Raw genomic sequence first — 21,503 nt, forward strand, 5'->3', positions numbered from 1 at the left:
GCTTTATTAAATTGTATTTATGTAGTTTTAGCCTATGCTTTATTAAATTGTATTTATGTTGTTTTATCCTATGCTTTATTAAATTGTATTTATGTTGTTTTATCCTATGCTTTATTAAATTGTATTTATGTTGTTTTATCATATGCTTTATAAATTGTGTTTATGTTGTTTTATCCTATGCTTTATAAATTGTATTTATGTTGTTTTGTCCAATGCTTTATTAAATTGTATTTATGTTGTTTTAACCTATGCTTTATTAAATTGTATTTATGTTGTTTTATCCTATGCTTTATTAAAATGTATTTATGTAGTTTTATCCTATGCTTTCTTAAATTGTATTTATGTAGTTTTAACCTATGCTTTATTAAATTGTATTCATGTTGTTTTATCTTATGCTTTACTAAATTATATTCATGTTGTTTTATCTTATGCTTTATTAAATTGTATTTATGTTGTTTTAACCTATGCTTTATTAAATTTTATTTATGTTGTTTTGTCCTATGCTTTATTAAATTGTATTTATGTTGTTTATCCTATGTTTCATTAAATTGTATTTATGTTGTTTTATCCTATGCTTTATTAAATTGTATTTATGTTGTTTTGTCCTATGCTTTATTAAATTGTATTAATGTTGTTTTATCCTATGCTTTATTAAATTGTATTTCTGTGGTTTTATCCTATGCTTTATTAAATTGTATTTATGTTGTTTTAAACTATGCTTTATTAAATTGTATTTATGCTGTTTTGTCCTATGCTTTATTAAATTGTATTTATGTTGTTTTAACCTATGCTTTATTAAATTTTATTTATGTTGTTTTATCCTATGCTTTATTAAATTGTATTTATGTGGTTTTATCCTATGCTTTATTAAAAAGTATTTTTGTTGTTTTATCCTATGCTTTATTAAATTGTATTTATGTTGTTTTATCCTATGCTTTATTAAATTGTATTTATGTTGTTTTAACCTATGCTTTATTAAATTTTATTTATGTTGTTTTATCCTATGATTTATTAAATTGTATTTATGTTGTTTTAACCTATGCTTTATTAAATTGTATTCATGTTGTTTTATCTTATGCTTTATTAAATTGTATTCATGTTGTTTTATCCTATGCTTTATTAAATTGTATTTATGTTGTTTTAACCTATGCTTTATTAAATTTTATTTATGTTGTTTTATCCTATGATTTATTAAATTGTATTTATGTTGTTTTAACCTATGCTTTATTAAATTGTATTTATGTAGTTTTAGCCTATGCTTTATTAAATTGCATTTATGTTGTTTTATCCTATGCTTTATTAAATTGTATTCATGTTGTTTTATCTTATGCTTTACTAAATTATATTCATGTTGTTTTATCTTATGCTTTATTAAATTGTATTTATGTTGTTTTAACATATGCTTTATTAAATTGTATTTATGTTGTTTTGTCCTATGCTTTATTAAATTGTATTTATGTTGTTTATCCTATGTTTCATTAAATTGCATTTATGTTGTTTTATCTTATGCTTTATTAAATTGTATTTATGTTGTTTTGTCCTATGCTTTATTAAATTGTATTAATGTTGTTTTATCCTATGCTTTATTAAATTGTATTTCTGTGGTTTTATCCTATGCTTTATTAAATTGTATTTATGTTGTTTTATCCTATGCTTTATTAAATTGTATTTATGTTGTTTTATCATATGCTTTATAAATTGTATTTATGTTGTTTTATCCTATGCTTTATTAAATTGTATTTATGTTGTTTTGTCCGATGCTTTATTAAATTGTATTTCTGTTGTTTATCCTATGTTTCATTAAATTGTATTTATGTTGTTTTATCCTATGCTTTATTAAATTGTAGTTATGTTGTTTTAACCTATGCTTTATTAAATTGTATTCATGTTGTTTTATCTTATGCTTTATTAAATTGTATTCATGTTGTTTTATCCTATGCTTTATTAAATTGTATTTATGTTGTTTTATCCTATGCTTTATTAAATTGAATTGATGTTGTTTTATCCTATGCTTTATTAAATTGTATTTAATTTGTTTTATCCTATGCTTTATTAAATTGTATTTATGTAGTTTTAGCCTATGCTTTATTAAAATGTATTTATGTTGTGTTATCCTATGCTTTATTAAATTGTATTCATGTTGTTTTATCTTATGCTTTACTAATTTATATTTATGTTGTTTTATCTTATGCTTTATGAAATTGTATTTATGTTGTTTTAACATATGCTTTATTAAATTGTATTTATGTTGTTTTGTCCTATGCTTTATTAAATTGTATTTATGTTGTTTATCCTATGTTTCATTAAATTGTATTTATGTTGTTTTATCCTATGCTTTATTAAATTGTATTTATGTTGTTTTGTCCTATGCTTTATTAAATTGTATTTATGTTGTTTTAGTCTATGTTTTATTAAATTGTATTTCTGTGGTTTTATCCTATGCTTTATTAAATTGTTTTTGTGTTGTTTTAAACTATGCTGTATTAAATTGTATTTATGTTGTTTTGTCCTATGCTTTATTAAATTGTATTTATGTTGTTTTAAGCTATGTTTTATTAAATTTTATTTATGTTGTTTTATCCTATGCTTTATTAAATTGTATTTATGTTGTTTTATCCTATGCTTTATTAAATTGTATTTATGTTGTTTTATCCTATGCTTTAATAAATTGTATTTATGTTGTTTTATCCTATGCTTTATTAAATTGTATTTATGTTGTTTTAACCTATGCTTTATTAAATTGTATTTATGTTGTTTTAACCTATGCTTTATTAAATTGTATTTATGTTGTTTTATCCTATGCTTTATTAAATTGTATTTATGTTGTTTTAACCTATGCTTTATTAAATTGTATTCATGTTTTTTTATCTGATGCTTTATTAAATTGTATTTATGTTGTTTTAACATATGCTTTATTAAATTGTATTTATGTTGTTTTGTCCTATGCTTTATTAAATTGTATTTATGTTGTTTATCCTATGTTTCATTAAATTGTATTTATGTTGTTTTATCCTATGCTTTATTAAATTGTATTTATGTTGTTTTGTCCTATGCTTTATTAAATTGTATTTATGTTGTTTTATCCTATGCTTTATTAAATTGTATTTCTGTGGTTTTATCCTATGCTTTATTAAATTGTATTTATGTTGTTTTATCCTATGCTTTATTAAATTGTATTTATGTTGTTTTATCATATGCTTTATAAATTATATTTATGTTGTTTTATCCTATGCTTTATTAAATTGTATTTATGTTGTTTTGTCCGATGCTTTATTAAATTGTATTTATGTTGTTTTAACCTATGCTTTATTAAATTGTATTTATGTTGTTTTTTCCTATGCTTTATTAAAATGTATTTATGTAGTTTTATCCTATGCTTTCTTAAATTGTATTTATGTTGTTTTAACCTATGCTTTATTAAATTGTATTCATGTTGTTTTATCTTATGCTTTACTAAATTATATTCATGTTGTTTTATCTTATGCTTTATTAAATTGTATTTATGTTGTTTTAAGATATGCTTTATTAAATTGTATTTATGTTGTTTTGTCCTATGCTTTATTAAATTGTATTTATGTTGTTTATCCTATGTTTCATTAAATTGCATTTATGTTGTTTTATCTTATGCTTTATTAAATTGTATTTATGTTGTTTTGTCCTATGCTTTATTAAATTGTATTAATGTTGTTTTATCCAATGCTTTATTAAATTGTATTTCTGTGGTTTTATCCTATGCTTTATTAAATTGTATTTATGTTGTTTTATCCTATGCTTTATTAAATTGTATTTATGTTGTTTTATCATATGCTTTATAAATTGTATTTATGTTGTTTTATCCTATGCTTTATTAAATTGTATTTATGTTGTTTTGTCCGATGCTTTATTAAATTGTATTTCTGTTGTTTATCCTATGTTTCATTAAATTGTATTTATGTTGTTTTATCCTATGCTTTATTAAATTGTAGTTATGTTGTTTTAACCTATGCTTTATTAAATTGTATTCATGTTGTTTTATCTTATGCTTTATTAAATTGTATTCATGTTGTTTTATCCTATGCTTTATTAAATTGTATTTATGTTGTTTTATCCTATGCTTTATTAAATTGAATTTATGTTGTTTTATCCTATGCTTTATTAAATTGTATTTAATTTGTTTTATCCTATGCTTTATTAAATTGTATTTATGTAGTTTTAGCCTATGCTTTATTAAAATGTATTTATGTTGTGTTATCCTATGCTTTATTAAATTGTATTCATGTTGTTTTATCTTATGCTTTACTAATTTATATTTATGTTGTTTTATCTTATGCTTTATGAAATTGTATTTATGTTGTTTTAACATATGCTTTATTATATTGTATTTATGTTGTTTTGTCCTATGCTTTATTAAATTGTATTTATGTTGTTTATCCTATGTTTCATTAAATTGTATTTATGTTGTTTTATCCTATGCTTTATTAAATTGTATTTATGTTGTTTTGTCCTATGCTTTATTAAATTGTATTTATGTTGTTTTAGTCTATGTTTTATTAAATTGTATTTCTGTGGTTTTATCCTATGCTTTATTAAATTGTTTTTGTGTTGTTTTAAACTATGCTGTATTAAATTGTATTTATGTTGTTTTGTCCTATGCTTTATTAAATTGTATTTATGTTGTTTTAAGCTATGTTTTATTAAATTTTATTTATGTTGCTTTATCCTATGCTTTATTAAATTGTATTTATGTTGTTTTATCCTATGCTTTATTAAATTGTATTTATGTTGTTTTATCCTATGCTTTAATAAATTGTATTTATGTTGTTTTATCCTATGCTTTATTAAATTGTATTTATGTTGTTTTAACCTATGCTTTATTAAATTGTATTTATGTTGTTTTAACCTATGCTTTATTAAATTGTATTTATGTTGTTTTATCCTATGCTTTATTAAATTGTATTTATGTTGTTTTAACCTATGCTTTATGAAATTGTATTCATGTTTTTTTATCTTATGCTTTATTAAATTGTATTTATGTTGTTTTAACATATGCTTTATTAAATTGTATTTATGTTGTTTTGTCCTATGCTTTATAAATTGTATTTATGTTGTTTTGTCCAATGCTTTATTAAATTGTATTTATGTTGTTTTAACCTATGCTTTATTAAATTGTATTTATGTTGTTTTATCCTATGCTTTATTAAAATGTATTTATGTAGTTTTATCCTATGCTTTCTTAAATTGTATTTATGTTGTTTTAACCTATGCTTTATTAAATTGTATTCATGTTGTTTTATCTTATGCTTTACTAAATTATATTCATGTTGTTTTATCTTATGCTTTATTAAATTGTATTTATGTTGTTTTAACATATGCTTTATTAAATTGTATTTATGTTGTTTTGTCCTATGCTTTATTAAATTGTATTTATGTTGTTTATCCTATGTTTCATTAAATTGTATTTATGTTGTTTTATCCTATGCTTTATTAAATTGTATTTATGTTGTTTTGTCCTATGCTTTATTAAATTGTATTTATGTTGTTTTAACCTATGCTTTATTAAATTTTATTTATGTTGTTTTATCCTATGCTTTATTAAATTGTATTTATGTGGTTTTATCCTATGCTTTATTAAAAAATATTTATGTTGTTTTATCCTATGCTTTATTAAATTGTATTTATGTTGTTTTATCATATGTTTTATTAAATTGTATTTATGTTGTTTTAACCTATGCTTTATTAAATTTTTTTTATGTTGTTTTATCCTATGCTTTATTAAATTGTATTTATGTTGTTTTAACCTATGCTTTATTAAATTGTTCTCATGTTGTTTTATCTTATGCTTTATTAAATTGTATTTATGTTGTTTTATCCTATGCTTTATTAAATTGTATTTATGTTGTTTTATCCTATGCTTTATTAAATTGTTCTCATGTTGTTTTATCTTATGCTTTATTAAATTGTATTTATGTTGTTTTATCCTATGCTTTATTAAATTGTATTTATGTTGTTTTATCCTATGCTTTATTAAATTGAATTTATGTTGTTTTATCCTATGCTTTATTAAATTGTATTTAATTTGTTTTATCCTATGCTTTATTAAATTGTATTTAATTTGTTTTATCCTATGCTTTATTAAATTGTATTTATGTAGTTTTAGCCTATGCTTTATTAAATTGCATTTATGTTGTTTTATCCTATGCTTTATTAAATTGTATTCATGTTGTTTTATCTTATGCTTTACTAAATTATATTCATGTTGTTTTATCTTATGCTTTATTAAATTGTATTTATGTTGTTTTAACATATGCTTTATTAAATTGTATTTATGTTGTTTTGTCCTATGCTTTATTAAATTGTATTTATGTTGTTTATCCTATGTTTCATTAAATTGTATTTATGTTGTTTTATCTTATGCTTTATGAAATTGTATTTATGTTGTTTCGTCCTATGCTTTATTAAATTGTATTAATGTTGTTTTATCCTATGCTTTATTAAATTGTATTTTTGTGGTTTTATCCTATGCTTTACTAAATTGTATTTATGTTGTTTTAAACTATGCTTTATTAAATTGTATTCATGTTGTTTTAACCTATGCTTTATTAAATTGTATTTAATTTGTTTTATCCTATGCTTTATTAAATTGTATTTATGTAGTTTTAGCCTATGCTTTATTAAATTGTATTTATGTTGTTTTATCCTATGCTTTATTAAATTGTATTTATGTTGTTTTATCCTATGCTTTATTAAATTGTATTTATGTTGTTTTATCATATGCTTTATAAATTGTGTTTATGTTGTTTTATCCTATGCTTTATAAATTGTATTTATGTTGTTTTGTCCAATGCTTTATTAAATTGTATTTATGTTGTTTTAACCTATGCTTTATTAAATTGTATTTATGTTGTTTTATCCTATGCTTTATTAAAATGTATTTATGTAGTTTTATCCTATGCTTTCTTAAATTGTATTTATGTTGTTTTAACCTATGCTTTATTAAATTGTATTCATGTTGTTTTATCTTATGCTTTACTAAATTATATTCATGTTGTTTTATCTTATGCTTTATTAAATTGTATTTATGTTGTTTTAACCTATGCTTTATTAAATTTTATTTATGTTGTTTTGTCCTATGCTTTATTAAATTGTATTTATGTTGTTTATCCTATGTTTCATTAAATTGTATTTATGTTGTTTTATCCTATGCTTTATTAAATTGTATTTATGTTGTTTTGTCCTATGCTTTATTAAATTGTATTAATGTTGTTTTATCCTATGCTTTATTAAATTGTATTTCTGTGGTTTTATCCTATGCTTTATTAAATTGTATTTATGTTGTTTTAAACTATGCTTTATTAAATTGTATTTATGCTGTTTTGTCCTATGCTTTATTAAATTGTATTTATGTTGTTTTAACCTATGCTTTATTAAATTTTATTTATGTTGTTTTATCCTATGCTTTATTAAATTGTATTTATGTGGTTTTATCCTATGCTTTATTAAAAAGTATTTTTGTTGTTTTATCCTATGCTTTATTAAATTGTATTTATGTTGTTTTATCCTATGCTTTATTAAATTGTATTTATGTTGTTTTAACCTATGCTTTATTAAATTTTATTTATGTTGTTTTATCCTATGATTTATTAAATTGTATTTATGTTGTTTTAACCTATGCTTTATTAAATTGTATTTATGTTGTTTTATCCTATGCTTTATTAAATTGTAGTTATGTTGTTTTAACCTATGCTTTATTAAATTGTATTCATGTTGTTTTATCTTATGCTTTATTAAATTGTATTCATGTTGTTTTATCCTATGCTTTATTAAATTGTATTTATGTTGTTTTAACCTATGCTTTATTAAATTTTATTTATGTTGTTTTATCCTATGATTTATTAAATTGTATTTATGTTGTTTTAACCTATGCTTTATTAAATTGTATTTATGTAGTTTTAGCCTATGCTTTATTAAATTGCATTTATGTTGTTTTATCCTATGCTTTATTAAATTGTATTCATGTTGTTTTATCTTATGCTTTACTAAATTATATTCATGTTGTTTTATCTTATGCTTTATTAAATTGTATTTATGTTGTTTTAACATATGCTTTATTAAATTGTATTTATGTTGTTTTGTCCTATGCTTTATTAAATTGTATTTATGTTGTTTATCCTATGTTTCATTAAATTGCATTTATGTTGTTTTATCTTATGCTTTATTAAATTGTATTTATGTTGTTTTGTCCTATGCTTTATTAAATTGTATTAATGTTGTTTTATCCTATGCTTTATTAAATTGTATTTCTGTGGTTTTATCCTATGCTTTATTAAATTGTATTTATGTTGTTTTATCCTATGCTTTATTAAATTGTATTTATGTTGTTTTATCATATGCTTTATAAATTGTATTTATGTTGTTTTATCCTATGCTTTATTAAATTGTATTTATGTTGTTTTGTCCGATGCTTTATTAAATTGTATTTCTGTTGTTTATCCTATGTTTCATTAAATTGTATTTATGTTGTTTTATCCTATGCTTTATTAAATTGTAGTTATGTTGTTTTAACCTATGCTTTATTAAATTGTATTCATGTTGTTTTATCTCATGCTTTATTAAATTGTATTCATGTTGTTTTATCCTATGCTTTATTAAATTGTATTTATGTTGTTTTATCCTATGCTTTATTAAATTGAATTTATGTTGTTTTATCCTATGCTTTATTAAATTGTATTTAATTTGTTTTATCCTATGCTTTATTAAATTGTATTTATGTAGTTTTAGCCTATGCTTTATTAAAATGTATTTATGTTGTGTTATCCTATGCTTTATTAAATTGTATTCATGTTGTTTTATCTTATGCTTTACTAATTTATATTTATGTTGTTTTATCTTATGCTTTATGAAATTGTATTTATGTTGTTTTAACATATGCTTTATTAAATTGTATTTATGTTGTTTTGTCCTATGCTTTATTAAATTGTATTTATGTTGTTTATCCTATGTTTCATTAAATTGTATTTATGTTGTTTTATCCTATGCTTTATTAAATTGTATTTATGTTGTTTTGTCCTATGCTTTATTAAATTGTATTTATGTTGTTTTAGTCTATGTTTTATTAAATTGTATTTCTGTGGTTTTATCCTATGCTTTATTAAATTGTTTTTGTGTTGTTTTAAACTATGCTGTATTAAATTGTATTTATGTTGTTTTGTCCTATGCTTTATTAAATTGTATTTATGTTGTTTTAAGCTATGTTTTATTAAATTTTATTTATGTTGTTTTATCCTATGCTTTATTAAATTGTATTTATGTTGTTTTATCCTATGCTTTATTAAATTGTATTTATGTTGTTTTATCCTATGCTTTAATAAATTGTATTTATGTTGTTTTATCCTATGCTTTATTAAATTGTATTTATGTTGTTTTAACCTATGCTTTATTAAATTGTATTTATGTTGTTTTAACCTATGCTTTATTAAATTGTATTTATGTTGTTTTATCCTATGCTTTATTAAATTGTATTTATGTTGTTTTAACCTATGCTTTATTAAATTGTATTCATGTTTTTTTATCTTATGCTTTATTAAATTGTATTTATGTTGTTTTAACATATGCTTTATTAAATTGTATTTATGTTGTTTTGTCCTATGCTTTATTAAATTGTATTTATGTTGTTTATCCTATGTTTCATTAAATTGTATTTATGTTGTTTTATCCTATGCTTTATTAAATTGTATTTATGTTGTTTTGTCCTATGCTTTATTAAATTGTATTTATGTTGTTTTATCCTATGCTTTATTAAATTGTATTTCTGTGGTTTTATCCTATGCTTTATTAAATTGTATTTATGTTGTTTTATCCTATGCTTTATTAAATTGTATTTATGTTGTTTTATCATATGCTTTATAAATTATATTTATGTTGTTTTATCCTATGCTTTATTAAATTGTATTTATGTTGTTTTGTCCGATGCTTTATTAAATTGTATTTATGTTGTTTTAACCTATGCTTTATTAAATTGTATTTATGTTGTTTTTTCCTATGCTTTATTAAAATGTATTTATGTAGTTTTATCCTATGCTTTCTTAAATTGTATTTATGTTGTTTTAACCTATGCTTTATTAAATTGTATTCATGTTGTTTTATCTTATGCTTTACTAAATTATATTCATGTTGTTTTATCTTATGCTTTATTAAATTGTATTTATGTTGTTTTAACATATGCTTTATTAAATTGTATTTATGTTGTTTTGTCCTATGCTTTATTAAATTGTATTTATGTTGTTTATCCTATGTTTCATTAAATTGCATTTATGTTGTTTTATCTTATGCTTTATTAAATTGTATTTATGTTGTTTTGTCCTATGCTTTATTAAATTGTATTAATGTTGTTTTATCCTATGCTTTATTAAATTGTATTTCTGTGGTTTTATCCTATGCTTTATTAAATTGTATTTATGTTGTTTTATCCTATGCTTTATTAAATTGTATTTATGTTGTTTTATCATATGCTTTATAAATTGTATTTATGTTGTTTTATCCTATGCTTTATTAAATTGTATTTATGTTGTTTTGTCCGATGCTTTATTAAATTGTATTTCTGTTGTTTATCCTATGTTTCATTAAATTGTATTTATGTTGTTTTATCCTATGCTTTATTAAATTGTAGTTATGTTGTTTTAACCTATGCTTTATTAAATTGTATTCATGTTGTTTTATCTTATGCTTTATTAAATTGTATTCATGTTGTTTTATCCTATGCTTTATTAAATTGTATTTATGTTGTTTTATCCTATGCTTTATTAAATTGAATTTATGTTGTTTTATCCTATGCTTTATTAAATTGTATTTAATTTGTTTTATCCTATGCTTTATTAAATTGTATTTATGTAGTTTTAGCCTATGCTTTATTAAAATGTATTTATGTTGTGTTATCCTATGCTTTATTAAATTGTATTCATGTTGTTTTATCTTATGCTTTACTAATTTATATTTATGTTGTTTTATCTTATGCTTTATGAAATTGTATTTATGTTGTTTTAACATATGCTTTATTAAATTGTATTTATGTTGTTTTGTCCTATGCTTTATTAAATTGTATTTATGTTGTTTATCCTATGTTTCATTAAATTGTATTTATGTTGTTTTATCCTATGCTTTATTAAATTGTATTTATGTTGTTTTGTCCTATGCTTTATTAAATTGTATTTATGTTGTTTTAGTCTATGTTTTATTAAATTGTATTTCTGTGGTTTTATCCTATGCTTTATTAAATTGTTTTTGTGTTGTTTTAAACTATGCTGTATTAAATTGTATTTATGTTGTTTTGTCCTATGCTTTATTAAATTGTATTTATGTTGTTTTAAGCTATGTTTTATTAAATTTTATTTATGTTGTTTTATCCTATGCTTTATTAAATTGTATTTATGTTGTTTTATCCTATGCTTTATTAAATTGTATTTATGTTGTTTTATCCTATGCTTTAATAAATTGTATTTATGTTGTTTTATCCTATGCTTTATTAAATTGTATTTATGTTGTTTTAACCTATGCTTTATTAAATTGTATTTATGTTGTTTTAACCTATGCTTTATTAAATTGTATTTATGTTGTTTTATCCTATGCTTTATTAAATTGTATTTATGTTGTTTTAACCTATGCTTTATTAAATTGTATTCATGTTTTTTTATCTTATGCTTTATTAAATTGTATTTATGTTGTTTTAACATATGCTTTATTAAATTGTATTTATGTTGTTTTGTCCTATGCTTTATTAAATTGTATTTATGTTGTTTATCCTATGTTTCATTAAATTGTATTTATGTTGTTTTATCCTATGCTTTATAAAATTGTATTTATGTTGTTTTGTCCTATGCTTTATTAAATTGTATTTATGTTGTTTTATCCTATGCTTTATTAAATTGTATTTCTGTGGTTTTATCCTATGCTTTATTAAATTGTATTTATGTTGTTTTATCCTATGCTTTATTAAATTGTATTTATGTTGTTTTATCATATGCTTTATAAATTATATTTATGTTGTTTTATCCTATGCTTTATTAAATTTTCATTATGTTGTTTTGTCCGATGCTTTATTAAATTGTATTTATGTTGTTTTAACCTATGCTTTATTAAATTGTATTTATGTTGTTTTTTCCTATGCTTTATTAAAATGTATTTATGTAGTTTTATCCTATGCTTTCTTAAATTGTATTTATGTTGTTTTAACCTATGCTTTATTAAATTGTATTCATGTTGTTTTATCTTATGCTTTACTAAATTATATTCATGTTGTTTTATCTTATGCTTTATTAAATTGTATTTATGTTGTTTTAACATATGCTTTATTAAATTGTATTTATGTTGTTTTGTCCTATGCTTTATTAAATTGTATTTATGTTGTTTATCCTATGTTTCATTAAATTGTATTTATGTTGTTTTATCCTATGCTTTATTAAATTGTATTTATGTTGTTTTGTCCTATGCTTTATTAAATTGTATTTATGTTGTTTTATCCTATGCTTTATTAAATTGTATTTCTGTGGTTTTATCCTATGCTTTATTAAATTGTATTTATGTTGTTTTAAACTATGCTTTATTAAATTGTATTTATGCTGTTTTGTCCTATGCTTTATTAAATTGTATTTATGTTGTTTTAACCTATGCTTTATTAAATTTTCATTATGTTGTTTTATCCTATGCTTTATTAAATTGTATTTATGTGGTTTTATCCTATGCTTTATTAAAAAGTATTTTTGTTGTTTTATCCTATGCTTTATTAAATTGTATTTATGTTGTTTTATCCTATGCTTTATTAAATTGTATTTATGTTGTTTTGTCCTATGCTTTATTAAATTGTATGTATGTTGTTTTATCCTATGCTTTATTAAATTGTATTTTTGTGGTTTTATCCTATGCTTTATTAAATTGTATTTATGTTGTTTTAAACTATGCTTTATTAAATTGTATTTATGCTGTTTTGTCCTATGCTTTATTAAATTGTATTTATGTTGTTTTAACCTATGCTTTATTAAATTTTCATTATGTTGTTTTATCCTATGCTTTATTAAATTGTATTTATGTGGTTTTATCCTATGCTTTATTAAATTGTATTTATGTTGTTTTATCCTATGCTTTAATAAATTGTATTTATGTTGTTTTATCCTATGCTTTATTAAATTGTATTTATGTTGTTTTAACCTATGCTTTATTAAATTGTATTTATGTTGTTTTAACCTATGCTTTATTAAATTGTATTTATGTTGTTTTATCCTATGCTTTATTAAATTGTATTTATGTTGTTTTAACCTATGCTTTATTAAATTGTATTCATGTTTTTTTATCTTATGCTTTATTAAATTGTATTTATGTTGTTTTAACATATGCTTTATTAAATTGTATTTATGTTGTTTTGTCCTATGCTTTATTAAATTGTATTTATGTTGTTTATCCTATGTTTCATTAAATTGTATTTATGTTGTTTTATCCTATGCTTTATTAAATTGTATTTATGTTGTTTTGTCCTATGCTTTATTAAATTGTATTTATGTTGTTTTATCCTATGCTTTATTAAATTGTATTTCTGTGGTTTTATCCTATGCTTTATTAAATTGTATTTATGTTGTTTTAAACTATGCTTTATTAAATTGTATTTATGCTGTTTTGTCCTATGCTTTATTAAATTGTATTTATGTTGTTTTAACCTATGCTTTATTAAATTTTCATTATGTTGTTTTATCCTATGCTTTATTAAATTGTATTTATGTGGTTTTATCCTATGCTTTATTAAAAAGTATTTTTGTTGTTTTATCCTATGCTTTATTAAATTGTATTTATGTTGTTTTATCCTATGCTTTATTAAATTGTATTTATGTTGTTTTGTCCTATGCTTTATTAAATTGTATGTATGTTGTTTTATCCTATGCTTTATTAAATTGTATTTTTGTGGTTTTATCCTATGCTTTATTAAATTGTATTTATGTTGTTTTAAACTATGCTTTATTAAATTGTATTTATGCTGTTTTGTCCTATGCTTTATTAAATTGTATTTATGTTGTTTTAACCTATGCTTTATTAAATTTTCATTATGTTGTTTTATCCTATGCTTTATTAAATTGTATTTATGTGGTTTTATCCTATGCTTTATTAAATTGTATTTATGTTGTTTTATCCTATGCTTTAATAAATTGTATTTATGTTGTTTTATCCTATGCTTTATTAAATTGTATTTATGTTGTTTTAACCTATGCTTTATTAAATTGTATTTATGTTGTTTTAACCTATGCTTTATTAAATTGTATTTATGTTGTTTTATCCTATGCTTTATTAAATTGTATTTATGTTGTTTTAACCTATGCTTTATTAAATTGTATTCATGTTTTTTTATCTTATGCTTTATTAAATTGTATTTATGTTGTTTTAACATATGCTTTATTAAATTGTATTTATGTTGTTTTGTCCTATGCTTTATTAAATTGTATTTATGTTGTTTATCCTATGTTTCATTAAATTGTATTTATGTTGTTTTATCCTATGCTTTATTAAATTGTATTTATGTTGTTTTGTCCTATGCTTTATTAAATTGTATTTATGTTGTTTTATCCTATGCTTTATTAAATTGTATTTCTGTGGTTTTATCCTATGCTTTATTAAATTGTATTTATGTTGTTTTATCCTATGCTTTATTAAATTGTATTTATGTTGTTTTATCATATGCTTTATAAATTATATTTATGTTGTTTTATCCTATGCTTTATTAAATTTTCATTATGTTGTTTTGTCCGATGCTTTATTAAATTGTATTTATGTTGTTTTTTCCTATGCTTTATTAAAATGTATTTATGTAGTTTTATCCTATGCTTTCTTAAATTGTATTTATGTTGTTTTAACCTATGCTTTATTAAATTGTATTCATGTTGTTTTATCTTATGCTTTACTAAATTATATTCATGTTGTTTTATCTTATGCTTTATTAAATTGTATTTATGTTGTTTTAACATATGCTTTATTAAATTGTATTTATGTTGTTTTGTCCTATGCTTTATTAAATTGTATTTATGTTGTTTATCCTATGTTTCATTAAATTGTATTTATGTTGTTTTATCCTATGCTTTATTAAATTGTATTTATGTTGTTTTGTCCTATGCTTTATTAAATTGTATTTATGTTGTTTTATCCTATGCTTTATTAAATTGTATTTCTGTGGTTTTATCCTATGCTGTATTAAATTGTATTTATGTTGTTTTAAACTATGCTTTATTAAATTGTATTTATGCTGTTTTGTCCTATGCTTTATTAAATTGTATTTATGTTGTTTTAACCTATGCTTTATTAAATTTTCATTATGTTGTTTTATCCTATGCTTTATTAAATTGTATTTATGTGGTTTTATCCTATGCTTTATTAAAAAGTATTTTTGTTGTTTTATCCTATGCTTTATTAAATTGTATTTATGTTGTTTTATCCTATGCTTTATTAAATTGTATTTATGTTGTTTTGTCCTATGCTTTATTAAATTGTATGTATGTTGTTTTATCCTATGCTTTATTAAATTGTATTTTTGTGGTTTTATCCTATGCTTTATTAAATTGTATTTATGTTGTTTTAAACTATGCTTTATTAAATTGTATTTATGCTGTTTTGTCCTATGCTTTATTAAATTGTATTTATGTTGTTTTAACCTATGCTTTATTAAATTTTCATTATGTTGTTTTATCCTATGCTTTATTAAATTGTATTTATGTGGTTTTATCCTATGCTTTATTAAAAAGTATTTTTGTTGTTTTATCCTATGCTTTATTAAATTGTATTTATGTTGTTTTATCCTATGCTTTATTAAATTGTATTTATGTTGTTTTAACCCATGCTTTATTAAATTTTATTTATGTTGTTTTATCCTATGATTTATTAAATTGTATTTATGTTGTTTTAACCTATGCTTTATTAAATTGTATTTATGTTGTTTTATCCTATGCTTTATTAAATTGTAGTTATGTTGTTTTAACCTATGCTTTATTAAATTGTATTCATGATGTTTTATCTTATGCTTTATTAAATTGTATTCATGTTGTTTTATCTTATGCTTTATTAAATTGTATTTATGTTGTTTTATCCTATGCTTTATTAAATTGAATTTATGTTGTTTTATCCTATGCTTTATTAAATTGTATTTAATTTGTTTTATCCTATGCTTTATTAAATTGTATTTATGTAGTTTTAGCCTATGCTTTATTAAATTGTATTTATGTTGTTTTATCCTATGCTTTATTAAATTGTATTCATGTTGTTTTATCTTATGCTTTACTAATTTATATTCATGTTGTTTTATCTTATGCTTTATGAAATTGTATTTATGTTGTTTTAACATATGCTTTATTAAATTGTATTTATGTTGTTTTGTCCTATGCTTTATTAAATTGTATTTATGTTGTTTATCCTATGTTTCATTAAATTGTATTTATGTTGTTTTATCCTATGCTTTATTAAATTGTATTTCTGTGGTTTTATCCTATGCTTTATTAAATTGTATTTATGTTGTTTTAAACTATGCTTTATTAAATTGTATTTATGCTGTTTTGTCCTATGCTTTATTAAATTGTATTTATGTTGTTTTAACCTATGCTTTATTAAATTTTCATTATGTTGTTTTATCCTATGCTTTATTAAATTGTATTTATGTGGTTTTATCCTATGCTTTATTAAAAAGTATTTTTGTTGTTTTATCCTATGCTTTATTAAATTGTATTTATGTTGTTTTATCCTATGCTTTATTAAATTGTATTTATGTTGTTTTGTCCTATGCTTTATTAAATTGTATTTATGTTGTTTTATCCTATGCTTTATTAAATTGTATTTCTGTGGTTTTATCCTATGCTTTATTAAATTGTATTTATGTTGTTTTAAACTATGCTTTATTAAATTGTATTTATGCTGTTTTGTCCTATGCTTTATTAAATTGTATTTATGTTGTTTTAACCTATGCTTTATTAAATTTTCATTATGTTGTTTTATCCTATGCTTTATTAAATTGTATTTATGTGGTTTTATCCTATGCTTTATTAAAAAGTATTTTTGTTGTTTTATCCTATGCTTTATTAAATTGTATTTATGTTGTTTTATCCTATGCTTTATTAAATTGTATTTATGTTGTTTTAACCTATGCTTTATTAAATTATATTTATGTTGTTTTATCCTATGATTTATTAAATTGTATTTATGTTGTTTTAACCTATGCTTTATTAAATTGTATTTATGTTGTTTTATCCTATGCTTTATTAAATTGTAGTTATGTTGTTTTAACCTATGCTTTATTAAATTGTATTCATGATGTTTTATCTTATGCTTTATTAAATTGTATTCATGTTGTTTTATCCTATGCTTTATTAAATTGTATTTATGTTGTTTTATCCTATGCTTTATTAAATTGAATTTATGTTGTTTTATCCTATGCTTTATTAAATTGTATTTAATTTGTTTTATCCTATGCTTTATTAAATTGTATTTATGTAGTTTTAGCCTATGCTTTATTAAATTGTATTTATGTTGTTTTATCCTATGCTTTATTAAATTGTATTCATGTTGTTTTATCTTATGCTTTACTAATTTATATTCATGTTGTTTTATCTTATGCTTTATGAAATTGTATTTATGTTGTTTTAACATATGCTTTATTAAATTGTATTTATGTTGTTTTAACCTATGTTTTATTAAATTTTATTTATGTTGTTTTATCCTATGCTTTATTAAATTGTATTTATGTTGTTTTATCCTATGCTTTATTAAATTGTATTTATGTTGTTTTATCCTATGCTTTAATAAATTGTATTTATGTTGTTTTATCCTATGCTTTATTAAATTGTATTTATGTTGTTTTAACCTATGCTTTATTAAATTGTATTTATGTTGTTTTAACCTATGCTTTATTAAATTGTATTTATGTTGTTTTATCCTATGCTTTATTAAATTGTATTTATGTTGTTTTAACCTATGCTTTATTAAATTTTATTTATGTTGTTTTATCCTATGATTTATTAAATTGTATTTATGTTGTTTTAACCTATGCTTTATTAAATTGTATTTATGTTGTTTTATCCTATGCTTTATTAAATTGTAGTTATGTTGTTTTAACCTATGCTTTATTAAATTGTATTCATGATGTTTTATCTTATGCTTTATTAAATTGTATTCATGTTGTTTTATCCTATGCTTTATTAAATTGTATTTATGTTGTTTTATCCTATGCTTTATTAAATTGAATTTATGTTGTTTTATCCTATGCTTTATTAAATTGTATTTAATTTGTTTTATCCTATGCTTTATTAAATTGTATTTATGTAGTTTTAGCCTATGCTTTATTAAATTGTATTTATGTTGTTTTATCCTATGCTTTATTAAATTGTATTCATGTTGTTTTATCTTATGCTTTACTAATTTATATTCATGTTGTTTTATCTTATGCTTTATGAAATTGTATTTATGTTGTTTTAACATATGCTTTATTAAATTGTATTTATGTTGTTTTAACCTATGTTTTATTAAATTTTATTTATGTTGTTTTATCCTATGCTTTATTAAATTGTATTTATGTTGTTTTATCCTATGCTTTATTAAATTGTATTTATGTTGTTTTATCCTATGCTTTAATAAATTGTATTTATGTTGTTTTATCCTATGCTTTATTAAATTGTATTTATGTTGTTTTAACCTATGCTTTATTAAATTGTATTTATGTTGTTTTAACCTATGCTTTATTAAATTGTATTTATGTTGTTTTATCCTATGCTTTATTAAATTGTATTTATGTTGTTTTAACCTATGCTTTATTAAATTGTATTCATGTTTTTTTTATCTTATGCTTTATTAAATTGTATTTATGTTGTTTTAACATATGCTTTATTAAATTGTATTTATGTTGTTTTGTCCTATGCTTTATTAAATTGTATTTATGTTGTTTATCCTATGTTTCATTAAATTGTATTTATGTTGTTTTATCCTATGCTTTATTAAATTGTATTTATGTTGTTTTGTCCTATGCTTTATTAAATTGTATTTATGTTGTTTTATCCTATGCTTTATTAAATTGTATTTCTGTGGTTTTATCCTATGCTTTATTAAATTGTATTTATGTTGTTTTATCCTATGCTTTATTAAATTGTATTTATGTTGTTTTATCATATGCTTTATAAATTATATTTATGTTGTTTTATCCTATGCTTTATTAAATTGTATTTATGTTGTTTTGTCCGATGCTTTATTAAATTGTATTTATGTTGTTTTAACCTATGCTTTATTAAATTGTATTTATGTTGTTTTTTCCTATGCTTTATTAAAATGTATTTATGTAGTTTTATCCTATGCTTTCTTAAATTGTATTTATGTTGTTTTAACCTATGCTTTATTAAATTGTATTCATGTTGTTTTATCTTATGCTTTACTAAATTATATTCATGTTGTTTTATCTTATGCTTTATTAAATTGTATTTATGTTGTTTTAACATATGCTTTATTAAATTGTATTTATGTTGTTTTGTCCTATGCTTTATTAAATTGTATTTATGTTGTTTATCCTATGTTTCATTAAATTGTATTTATGTTGTTTTATCCTATGCTTTATTAAATTGTATTTATGTTGTTTTGTCCTATGCTTTATTAAATTGTATTTATGTTGTTTTATCCTATGCTTTATTAAATTGTATTTCTGTGGTTTTATCCTATGCTTTATTAAATTGTATTTATGTTGTTTTAAACTATGCTTTATTAAATTGTATTCATGCTGTTTTGTCCTATGCTTTATTAAATTGTATTTATGTTGTTTTAACCTATGCTTTATTAAATTTTCATTATGTTGTTTTATCCTATGCTTTATTAAATTGTATTTATGTGGTTTTATCCTATGCTTTATTAAAAAGTATTTTTGTTGTTTTATCCTATGCTTTATTAAATTGTATTTATGTTGTTTTATCCTATGCTTTATTAAATTGTATTTATGTTGTTTTGTCCTATGCTTTATTAAATTGTATGTATGTTGTTTTATCCTATGCTTTATTAAATTGTATTTTTGTGGTTTTATCCTATGCTTTATTAAATTGTATTTATGTTGTTTTAAACTATGCTTTATTAAATTGTATTTATGCTGTTTTGTCCTATGCTTTATTAAATTGTATTTATGTTGTTTTAACCTATGCTTTATTAAATTTTCATTATGTTGTTTTATCCTATGCTTTATTAAATTGTATTTATGTGGTTTTATCCTATGCTTTATTAAAAAGTATTTTTGTTGTTTTATCCTATGCTTTATTAAATTGTATTTATGTTGTTTTATCCTATGCTTTATTAAATTGTATTTATGTTGTTTTAACCCATGCTTTATTAAATTTTATTTATGTTGTTTTATCCTATGATTTATTAAATTGTATTTATGTTGTTTTAACCTATGCTTTATTAAATTGTATTTATGTTGTTTTATCCTATGCTTTATTAAATTGTAGTTATGTTGTTTTAACCTATGCTTTATTAAATTGTATTCATGATGTTTTATCTTATGCTTTATTAAATTGTATTCATGTTGTTTTATCTTATGCTTTATTAAATTGTATTTATGTTGTTTTATCCTATGCTTTATTAAATTGAATTTATGTTGTTTTATCCTATGCTTTATTAAATTGTATTTAATTTGTTTTATCCTATGCTTTATTAAATTGCATTTATGTAGTTTTAGCCTATGCTTTATTAAATTGTATTTATGTTGTTTTATCCTATGCTTTATTAAATTGTATTCATGTTGTTTTATCTTATGCTTTACTAATTTATATTCATGTTGTTTTATCTTATGCTTTATGAAATTGTATTTATGTTGTTTTAACATATGCTTTATTAAATTGTATTTATGTTGTTTTGTCCTATGCTTTATTAAATTGTATTTATGTTGTTTATCCTATGTTTCATTAAATTGTATTTATGTTGTTTTATCCTATGCTTTATTAAATTGTATTTCTGTGGTTTTATCCTATGCTTTATTAAATTGTATTTATGTTGTTTTAAACTATGCTTTATTAAATTGTATTTATGCTGTTTTGTCCTATTATTTATTAAATTGTATTTATGTTGTTTTAACCTATGCTTTATTAAATTTTCATTATGTTGTTTTATCCTATGCTTTATTAAATTTTCATTATGTTGTTTTATCCTATGCTTTATTAAATTGTATTTATGTGGTTTTATCCTATGCTTTATTAAAAAGTATTTTTGTTGTTTTATCCTATGCTTTATTAAATTGTATTTATGTTGTTTTATCCTATGCTTTATTAAATTGTATTTATGTTGTTTTGTCCTATGCTTTATTAAATTGTATTTATGTTGTTTTATCCTATGCTTTATTAAATTGTATTTCTGTGGTTTTATCCTATGCTTTATTAAATTGTATTTATGTTGTTTTAAACTATGCTTTATTAAATTGTATTTATGCTGTTTTGTCCTATGCTTTATTAAATTGTATTTATGTTGTTTTAACCTATGCTTTATTAAATTTT

This window comes from Phyllobates terribilis, unplaced genomic scaffold, assembly GCF_046119375.1.
Source record: "Phyllobates terribilis strain yellow unplaced genomic scaffold, ASM4611937v1 Scaffold_8__6_contigs__length_399053987, whole genome shotgun sequence".
In the NCBI taxonomy this organism is placed as follows: Eukaryota; Metazoa; Chordata; class Amphibia; order Anura; family Dendrobatidae; genus Phyllobates; species Phyllobates terribilis.